This window comes from Galeopterus variegatus, unplaced genomic scaffold (genome assembly GCF_000696425.1).
Source record: "Galeopterus variegatus unplaced genomic scaffold, G_variegatus-3.0.2 Scaffold8792, whole genome shotgun sequence".
Taxonomy (NCBI): Eukaryota; Metazoa; Chordata; class Mammalia; order Dermoptera; family Cynocephalidae; genus Galeopterus; species Galeopterus variegatus.
Genome location: NW_007734903.1, coordinates 23,046 through 33,207, shown reverse-complemented (window position 1 = coordinate 33,207; position 10,162 = coordinate 23,046).

Sequence of the window (10,162 nt, the reverse complement as noted above, 5' to 3'; positions counted from 1 at the left end):
ATCTCGTTACCATGGCTGTCCTGGCATCCCTGATTCCACTGGAGATGAAACTTCTTCCACCAGTGAACAGCATTTCATTAGGGTCTGTCCAGGGCACATTAGTCAGGTCTGGCCATAGGCCTTGGAGAGTCTCGATGGTTTCGACGCAGTCATGGCCAGGCTCGGTTAGGTTGTCATCCAGGACGAGGCTAGCCAGATTTACAGCCATGGTTTTTAGGGGCTGATCTAGAAGTAAAGCCTGATACTGGGTGAAGTGGGAGTTGTTGAGCCATTATTCAGGTGCACTTTGTAAGAGAGTTTGTACAGTGTCGGGGCCACTAAGCATATTTCTTGTTGGCCTCTTTTACCAGTAAAGCAGTTGACATTATGGCTCAGAGATAGGCTGGCCATCCTGCAGCTACACTGCTCAACCTCTTGGAGAGGTAGGTGATAGGCCTCTTCCATGGTCCCAGGGATTGGGTGAATACCCCATAGCCAATGCCTTGCATCTCGGCAATAAACAGGGTGAAGGGTTTCATCAAATAAGGCTGGGGAATTTTTAAATCCCTGGGGGAGGTGAGTTCAAGTTAATTCTCCAGAGTATCATCCCATAGGGTCCGTCCATTCAGAGGCAAAGGGAGGTTGGGTTACTTCTGCCAGTGGGAGGCTGAAGAAGGCATCCTTAAGATCTAGCTTTTTGGTTTGTTTCTCTTCTGGACTATCTCTGTCATTTAAGACCCTCTGGGCAATTTCAACCAGTTCAGATAACAATTTTCCTTTAAGTCCTTCCTGTCTTTGAAGATTTCCTCTAATATCTGCGGCCGACTGGGTAACAAAGGCAATATTTATCACCTGCTGGTTTTCTGGGGTCTCAGGGTCCACAGGAGTCTAGGTCCTATAAGCCTCCATAAGGCATTCCAGGAAAGTGGTGGGGGTTTTGTTTGGTCCCTGAATAGTTTCACTTACTTTTGATAGGTTAGTGGGCTTGCAGACTGCTGTGCAGAGTCCCCTAAGGAGCGTCTGGCGATACAGGTTGAGAGCCCCCTTACTTTGGTCCATGTTTGCGCCCCACCTGGGTCTGTTAGAGGAAAACACACATTCAAGGCAAAAGGGGTCAGCCATCGTGACTGGTAACAGTTTTCAGGGCCTCCCTCTGGATCCACTTGTGTTCTTCTGATGTGAAGAGAGTGCAGAAGCTGGTGATAATCATCCCATGTAGGCTGGTGGGTAAAGAAAACAGTCTCCAGGAGGGAGATGAGGCCCTGAGGTTTTTCTGAGAAAGAAGGATTTTTTTTTTCTTTGTGACCGATAAGGGGATCGCAACCCTTGGCTTGGTGTTGCCCGCACCACACTCAGCCAGTGAGCGCACCAGCCATCCCCATATAGGATCCGAACCCGTGGCCTCGGCACTGGGAGCGCCGCACTCTCCCGAGTGAGCCACGGGGTCGGCCCGAGAAAGAAGGATTTTGATTTTTTCAATTGTAAACCATGAAGGGAGCCTGGTCTTGAGGAGTTCTGGCAGGCAAGGGAGCTTGTTGGAGCAAGAGGGAGTTTTGGAGAATGGCAGGGAGAGGACTAATATACAGTGACACTCCGAGTACGCAGAGGAAAAGGTCAGGTGGGGAAGCTAGAGGGGGGTTTGGAGGAATGTCAGGGGGAGGCAGTGCCATTCCGAGTATGGGAAACAGGCAAAGAAAGTCCAAAAATACACCTATAGTTCTGGTCAATTGGTTTTTAACAAAGTTGCCAGAGCAATTCTTTAGGAAAATCCTACGTGAATGCCTGAAAACTATTTACACTACAATTTAAATATTTTATTTATATCTACCTAAATGTTGACTGTGACAACTGTTACACTGTGGAGTTAATAAGGCTGTATATTTTATAAAGTAATGAACAGAGTATGCTTTCTTAGCTGCCTAATTTACATTTTTCTGAAGTGTTTTGTCAGTTAATGCTTTCAACCAACTTAAAAGCAATGTTTTCCCCATTTTCTCCCTGAGTGGAAAGAATGCAAACAAACTGTGTTTAACAATAAGGTCAGCATGACATAAAGTAACAAAAGCCAATAAATCAAAAATGAGTTTGACATTATGGGACTAATCTAGCAGTCCCACAACAGTCTTTCAATTTTTTTTCTTTGATTACAGTATATTCAGAGATTAAATCATTTCTGTTATGAACTATTGCTGTTTAACTTATCATCAACCTTCCTGATATTTTTAAACATTCTCCAGTGAAGGGAGAAGAAATTACTAAAGGAAATACTCTTAGCTTATTTTCAATTTTTAAAGCCACATTGGGTCTTCAGAGGCATCAGAGAGTACAGGAGGCACTGTGGGTGTTGAAGCCTTCTTCAGAGAAGCTGGAAGAGAAGGCTTAGTTAAAAGCACAAATGGTGTTCAGTTTTCATTCACCTTGGTTCATTTTTTAGGCACCTTTTTAGTCATGATGGCTTGCCAGAGATTATATCAATCCAAACCTGTATGTAAGGGGGTTTTCCCACTGACCTGTTTGGAGGAATTTTTTCCCATTTGTTATATAAGACCTCAGTTAATGACACACAAAAACACACAACTGGAAACACACAAAAGACAGAGTCAAGTGGCTACATACAAAAGTATTCTAAGATATCCACAGACACAACAATCACAATGACAAAGATGAACAAGAAACATGGAAACACAATTCCTATTGACTTGCAAGTTCCAAATCCAAATCCAAATTACCAATGGGCCCAGTGATATATCGGGGGCGCAAGGGCTAGGGGAGTTAATGCTGCATCCAGCCTCCCACTAAGTCCAAGCACTGGTGCACCATCCCTTACTGAGATCTCACCTACCTGGAGAGAGATTAAAGTGACCCATCTGCCTCCAGGGAGAAGAGGAACAGCTTCTCTGTCTTCTCCTAGGAGATAAGTACAGGGAGGCCCATACTCACAAGACAAAGAATCTCACTGGGGCCTCCAAAATGTTGTGAGGCACCCTCCCACAAGAAATGCACTTACACACCACTCACGCAGAAAAGGGCAGTTTATTCACTGCAGCTGGCCAGCAACTATCTCTCAAGGAGCAACCAAGGAAGAGTGGCACTGGGCCTTGGTCTTGTGGGGTTTTTAAAGGCAAAAACCACATCTCGTTGGCACACAGATTTGTCCAGGTGCACAAAGCAAGCTAGGGAGCTAGGTTACAAATGCCAAGAATGAGCCATTAGAGCAGTCAAGCGTACAACTTTTCATCGTGTATGTTCCCATGGAATAGTTCACTGTGTATGGCTCCTGGTGCCATGAAAATGATCTCAAAAGGAAGCAAAACTGGTTTTCAGCTAATTGTGGAAAAATGGATAACACTAATCACAAGCAGAAAGACCTCAGGATAGGCGGAACATAAGCCTATCTCTTGATGCCAAGTGGATTGACAGACTAGGCTTTAGAGAGCTCAGGCTCTGGAAACAATCAGTGAGGAGAGATTTTAAAAATGCAAGTTGTTTAGAGAGCACTGTGGAGAGATCCTCTCGGGTTTGACAGGGTATCCATGGGCCCCAATCCACACTTTCAAGAGCACTCCAATCAGTACCATTTCCTTACCTCTTGTCTATCATTCGCAGCCTAACTCACCTCTCCCTTTTCAAAATTGTTTCTAACCTTCTAGGAGAATGCAGTCATTGATACCTTTCAGAAAAGATAGTATCACTCAACTGCTGTTCACTGTAGACAGTATGATCAATAATTTCCTGGGACTCAAAGCTAAGATCTTCCCCTTTCTGGGACTGTTTTGCCTCTGGTCTGAAGCACCAGTGAGAGGGCTTGGGACACACAAGTGTTCTTTCATGTGGGGTTTCTATTCAGGGGGCATCGTCCTTCTAACTTTGTAACACTTCTGTATTAGTCTGTTTCTGTTGCTTATAGCAAAATACATAGAACTGGATACTTCTTCAGAAAATGAAAAATTTATTACTTACAATTTCAGAGGCTGGGAAGTCCAAAGTCCCAGGAACACATCTGGTGAGGGTATTCTTTTGTGATGGCTTTGCAGCAATGCAGGGATTTCACTTGATGGGAAATGGCAGAGCAGAGAGTTAGAGACTCTCATGTGCTCTTCTTTTAAAGCCCTCAGACCTTTGCCCATGACCATCATTATACCATCAACTTATTCACCTCTTCAAGTCTCCACCTCTCAATTATCATAATAGGATTTCCTGCCCTCTTAACAGTCACAGTGGGGGCAAGTTTCCACCACCTGCAACTTTAGGGGATATAATTTAAGCTTCAATGAGTTTGTTGGGGGGGGGGACATTCAATCCACTGCAACCGCCTTTCCCCCAAAACAAAACAAACAGACCATCATCCAGTACCCCAATCTCTCTCTCCTAAAAGTCACTGTCCCTGGACACTTGGTTGTGTATAATCTTCTGTAAATTCAAACCAGGTATGCTAGGCAGACTGCACAGTACAGGAGGGGATATGAAATTTCACTTGCTGAAGATTCACCAAGAAACTCCACAAATGCAACTGCCACAGAGTAACAGTCTGCACACACTTCACAATTATTTCTGCGGGAATTTGTGGCATTTCACTAGTATCGTCAATATACTGAACTTCCAGATGGGTGAACTGAATGCCGTACAGGCTAGCAACATTGTCCAGATCCTCCAGTGTCAGAATTGTGATGTGAACTGACACCAGAGACCTCCCATATGGTTGCTCTCCACAAACCCCCCTCCGGTGTTCATTCACTGTGCTTCAGGAACCAGTTTTCATAAAAACACACCTGGTGTCTTGGCAGAGTACCACCTTCTAATAAGGCAGTCACTGAAAGCACAGCCCACTCATTTCTTTCGCAGCCCCAGATCTGCACATCCCAATGTTAGGACTGTTCCATGTTCATGGCTTTTACTTAACTGTCAGGTCTGGCCCAAACAAGATCCATGAACATTTCTATTCCACCAAGTGGTTGGACACCTGTCCCACTCCATAGGGCTCACTAACATCTGTGGGCCTCCTCCTTAATTCTCATCTTTATCTTCAGAGGCAAAGATCCCAACCCCACAGCCTATAGAGGAGCATCAGAGAGCTGCAGGGTCTGACATGTCCTGGGAGAAGATGATGAGAATGGATGGAGTGGCACATGAGCAGGAGAAATACGAAAGCTCTTTTTCACTGTCTTCTGCTGTTGATGTCATTGAAGGAAGGGGGCACGTTTATACAGGCCTCGGCACCACTCCCTTGCAAACCAGCGGACGAAGATTTGTTCATTTCGTGGACAGTGAATCCTGCTGCTTGTAGATCAGATCCTCGTGGTCAGTACTGGTCTCTGCTCACATGACAGCATGTGAAATTCTGCTTCTTTATTAAATCCTGGTTTGACAACCTGATGCATTGTGGGTTGAATGGGGGAATTTGAATGTGAGCAGTTGATGAGGTTCAAAATTAGCTTAAATTTCTTTAGTTTGTTTTAAGTTATTGTGGTTACAGGATCCATGTATTTTTTTAAAACATTCTAGTCTAAAGAATAAAAAAATCATGCCTCCATTTCTCTTTAAATTTGTTAAAAATCAGAAAATGTATATCATAACTCTCTTCAAATCCATGAAAAATGTGTCTTCTTTCCAATGGAACTAAATTGTGTTTTCAAAGGATTATATTATTCAGTCAAAAAATCTGCTGTAGTGTTTACGGTAAATTTGAATAAAATACCACGGTGTTAGGGTAGGTGCACTCCATAATGCTTGTTCAATTTTTTTTTGTTTTTTTGGACCGGTAAGGGGATCGCAACCATCAGCATGGTGTTGTCCACACCACGGTCAGCCAGTAAGCGCACCGGCCATCCCTATATAGGATACAAAACCACAGCCTCAGCGCTACCAGCACCACACACTCCCGAGTGAGCCACAGGGCCGGCCCCATAATGATTGTTCTAATTTGCACTCCATCAAGAAACTGTAACTATAACTTTAAATTATATCTTTATATTTTCAATTGTTGTGTCATAATTCCTAAGGGCATGATAAAGCAGGTTGTGTTCTGAAAGTATCTGATAAAACTCGGGTTAACAGTGAATCCATCTCTATTGCCAGGTGGTAAGACAGCCTGCTGGGTCTCTATCAATGTGAATCTATCCTATGTGAATGGGAGTCACTGGTATATGGAGGTGGGTATTTGTTAGACTAAAACCACTGCCTGCAATCTGGACCAGCACAGTTGACAAACCTAATGCCCCATCCAATGCTGAGTAAGTGCGACTATAAATGAAGAAGCAGAGAACTAGCAGCTGAGAGTAAAAGAATTGATAATTCAAATATTTAATGAGGGAAATTCAGTATCACCTCAACACCTTGAAAGAGACTCAGAGCAAGAGATGATATTGCCTTTAAGCTCAATTATAGGAAATGACTGAGAGGGTTGGAGCCATTTGTTGTTGAGACCACTCCTGCTTTTGTCACAGTAGACAAACCTAATGCCCCATCCAATGCTGAATAAGTGTGAGTATAAATGAAGAAGCAGAGAAATAGTAGCTGAAAGTAAAAGAATTGATAAGTCAAATATTTAATGAGGGAAATTCAGTATCACCTCAACACCTTGAAAGAGACTCAGAGCAAGAGATGATATTGTCTTTTAGCTCAATTATAGGAAAGGACTGAGAGGGTTGGAGCCATTTGTTGCTGGGACCACTCCTGCTTTTGGAACCTGACAAGATATAATGGAAGCCTGAAACCTTAGTAGCCACCCCCTATAGGGTGGAAGGTTGAGTTTATTACCAATGGATAGTGATGCAAGTAATTTTGCCTATGTAATGAAACCTCACTAAGTATCACTTAGGATTGGGGTCAGGAAGCTTCTGAGCTGGTAAATACAGCAAAGTGCTGGGAGGGTGACACAACCAGTGAGAGCATAGAGGCTCATAGTCTGGTTTATAGCAAAGTCAACAGAAGTGTGTATTTGCTGGGGACCCCCAAAGAAAAGGAGATTATTTAAAGATAAAAGGCTCAACTCAGACTCCCTGTCAAGATGGTGAAAAAGACAGTCCACAGTTAAGCATAAAAAACCAATGACAGCCAAGCTGGAGCTACTAGAGCTCAAGGGAAGAAGAAGAGAGGCCTACAGAGTGCATGAAGTTAGAAGAAGCCATGATGAGAAAAAAAAACCACTCCGACCATTTTGAGCCCTGGCCATGTCCAGGCTGGACCTGCTGAGTGCATGGAGCAGGAGCTGGCAAAAGCCACAGCTGTGCCCTCTGCATGATGTTGCTTGGAAACAGGAGGGAGAAGTGGGCCTTGGCAACCACCAGGCCAGCAAGACCATTGACTCACATAGGAGCAAGGAGCCACAACAACTGAAGAAAAGGAGCCACTCAGAGGTTGGTAAGTCACTGCAAGGGACCAGCACATGGCCTGTCCCATGGGAAGTGTTTGCAACAAAGGCAATGGGGGAGACGGGCCCACTGGGAAAACACTGGGGCACAGCAAGGATAGCTGATCTGCACCCTATCAGTGAAGGGCAACTCAGAGGAGACTGTGGGAATATAAAATTGCATGGAGTGAAGTTTCGTGGGATGACTCAGGCCCAGACAAGAGTTTTGGACCTTTCGAGAGCTGGAAGTACATATAAAGTCAACCATTAAAACTTGAGGTGCACAAAAATCCCTTCCCCAGGGAATCAGCAGCAAAACAGCAATCTAGCTCAAACATACAGCTCATGTACTGGTCCCCACAGGAAGTTTCCCCTTTTTAGAAGTAAACAAAGGACAACAAATTAGTTCCAGCACAGAGTTTTAATGGTGGGAACAGTAAATATTCCAACACAGAACTGAAAGAAAAAACAAAGTACCTGCAACCAGAGAAAAAGTTTCATATTAACTAGTAAAGGTCTCATTTCACCAAAGAACACCTATAACACAAAGAAGGGCTAGAAGACACCTGGGATACCAAGCCCAAAAGGGTGGACAGCCAGGGGCCTCAACAATGCCCCCAAACACCTGCAACCAATCCCAAGGGCTAGGGATGAGGACCTTAGCCTTGTCCACCTGACACACAGAGTCAGCCCAGAAGTGACCACCAAGCCAGTGTTGGAAGGGCCCTGGGCTGTCCTATCTGGGGTTTTTGGGGCCTCAGGACTCAGCCATGCCCCTTTGACACCAACAGCCAGCCCAGCCATGATGAACAACCTGCCTCAGGAAGCACCCTGGGCTCTTCCAAGCCAGGGTGGTGGGGGGCCTCAGGCTTTGGGCCTTGGCCATGCCCCACTGACACCCACAGCTAGCTCAACAGTGACCACCACGCCACAGCAGAAAGTGCCCTGTCTTTCCCAACCCCAGGGCAGTGGGGGATTGAGGGATTCAGCCACACCCCCAATGCATGCAGCCATTCCAGAAACAGCCACCAAGCTGCTGCAGGAAGCACCGTGGGCTCACCCAAGCAGGGGCAGTAGGGGGCCTCTGTCCTCAGCCATACCCCCTGACGTGTGGAACCAGGCCAATGATGACCACCAAGCCACAGCAAAAAAGACCTTGTGTTCCTGAGCTGGGACTGTACGGGCCGAGGGCTTTTCCACACTCCCCTGAAATCTGCACCCAGCCCAGCAATGACTAAGACACCTCTGGAAGCCCCTCAGTCTCCCCTATGGGAAAGAGGGGAGTGCCACAGGCCTCAGGCCCGCCCCTCCTCCTTCCTTCTTTTTCCATCAGATTTCCTTCTCCTTTCTCCTCTCCCACTCCCTCCCAATCATTCCACAACATCGTAGAATGTAAATAATAATATTAATACATTTCATTTTCTTAAAAAAAAAAAAAAAAGGCTCAACTCACCAGAAAAACACAGGCACGAAACCTCAAAGATTCCTTAAAAAAATAAATGGATAGGGCCGGCCCGGTGGCGCACTGGAGAAGTGCGCCGTCTGGGAGCACGGCGGCGCTCCCACCGAGGGTTCGGATCCCATGTGGAGACCGGTTCCCGCTCACTGGCTGAGCGCGGTGTGGGCGCAACACCGAAGGTTGTGATCCCGTTGCCGGTCAGTTAAAAAGAGACAAAAAGGAGGAATAAATAAATAAATAAATAAATAAATGGATAGCAATCGAAACAGTAGGAGATTTCAGGAACCCACAGGGAATAATAAATACATCAGTCAAAACACCAATAAGTAAATAGGGGATTTGAAGAACTATATCAAACCATTTGAACCCTAACAGACATATACAGAACACAACATACAACAGCAGAGCACAGTTTTCTCAAGTGCACATAGAATGTTCTTTAAGATATACCACATGTTAGGACAGGAAACAATCCTTAACAAATTTAAATATATCAAAATCAAAGAAAAAACCTCTTCTAATCCCAATACATTAAAAATAAAAATCAAGAGGAGATGAAAAGCTCAAAACTCCACAAATATGTAAAAATATAAAAACACTGTTAGAGAAAGAAATAAAATCAGAAAATATCTTGAGAGTAAGAGAAATAATCAGCATTGTGAAAGGGCAGTAATATAGAGTGGATAGAAAATATTTGCAAATTGTGTATTTGTTAAAAGAATAATGTCAAAAATATAGAAAAGAATAGCAACAAAAACAAAAGAACCTTTTACACATCAACAGAAAAAAAAAAAAAAAAAACCCAAAAAGCAATGAAAACAATCCAATTTGGCTAAATTTTTGAGAATAGATATTTCTCAAAAAAACAAAAACAAAAACGTGGAAAGGGCCAACAGGAATCTCAAACTGTTCTCAACATGTCTAATTGCCAGGAAAATGCAAATTAAAAACAAAATAAGTTTTTACCTGAAATCTATTATGATGATTTTAATCAAATAGACAGTAGACAGCAAGTGTTGGCCAGGCTGTGGAGAAAAAAGGACACTTGTACACTGCAGGTGGGGATGTTCATATGTAAAGACAAAATAAACAACAACATGGAATTACCTCAAAATAAGAAACAGAAATACCATATAATCCAGCAACTTTCCTTCTCTGTATATCTCCAAATGAATTGACATTAGGGTCTCTAGGAGCTATCAGTATTATTTACACATAGCAAACCATGGAAAAAAAACTAAATGTCCACCAAAAGATGAGGAGATAATGTGATATATAAAGGCAAAGGAATATTATTCGGCCTTAAAAATATAGAGAAATCATGCTATTTGTGACAACATAGATGTAACTGGAGGAAGGCAAAGGAATATTATTCG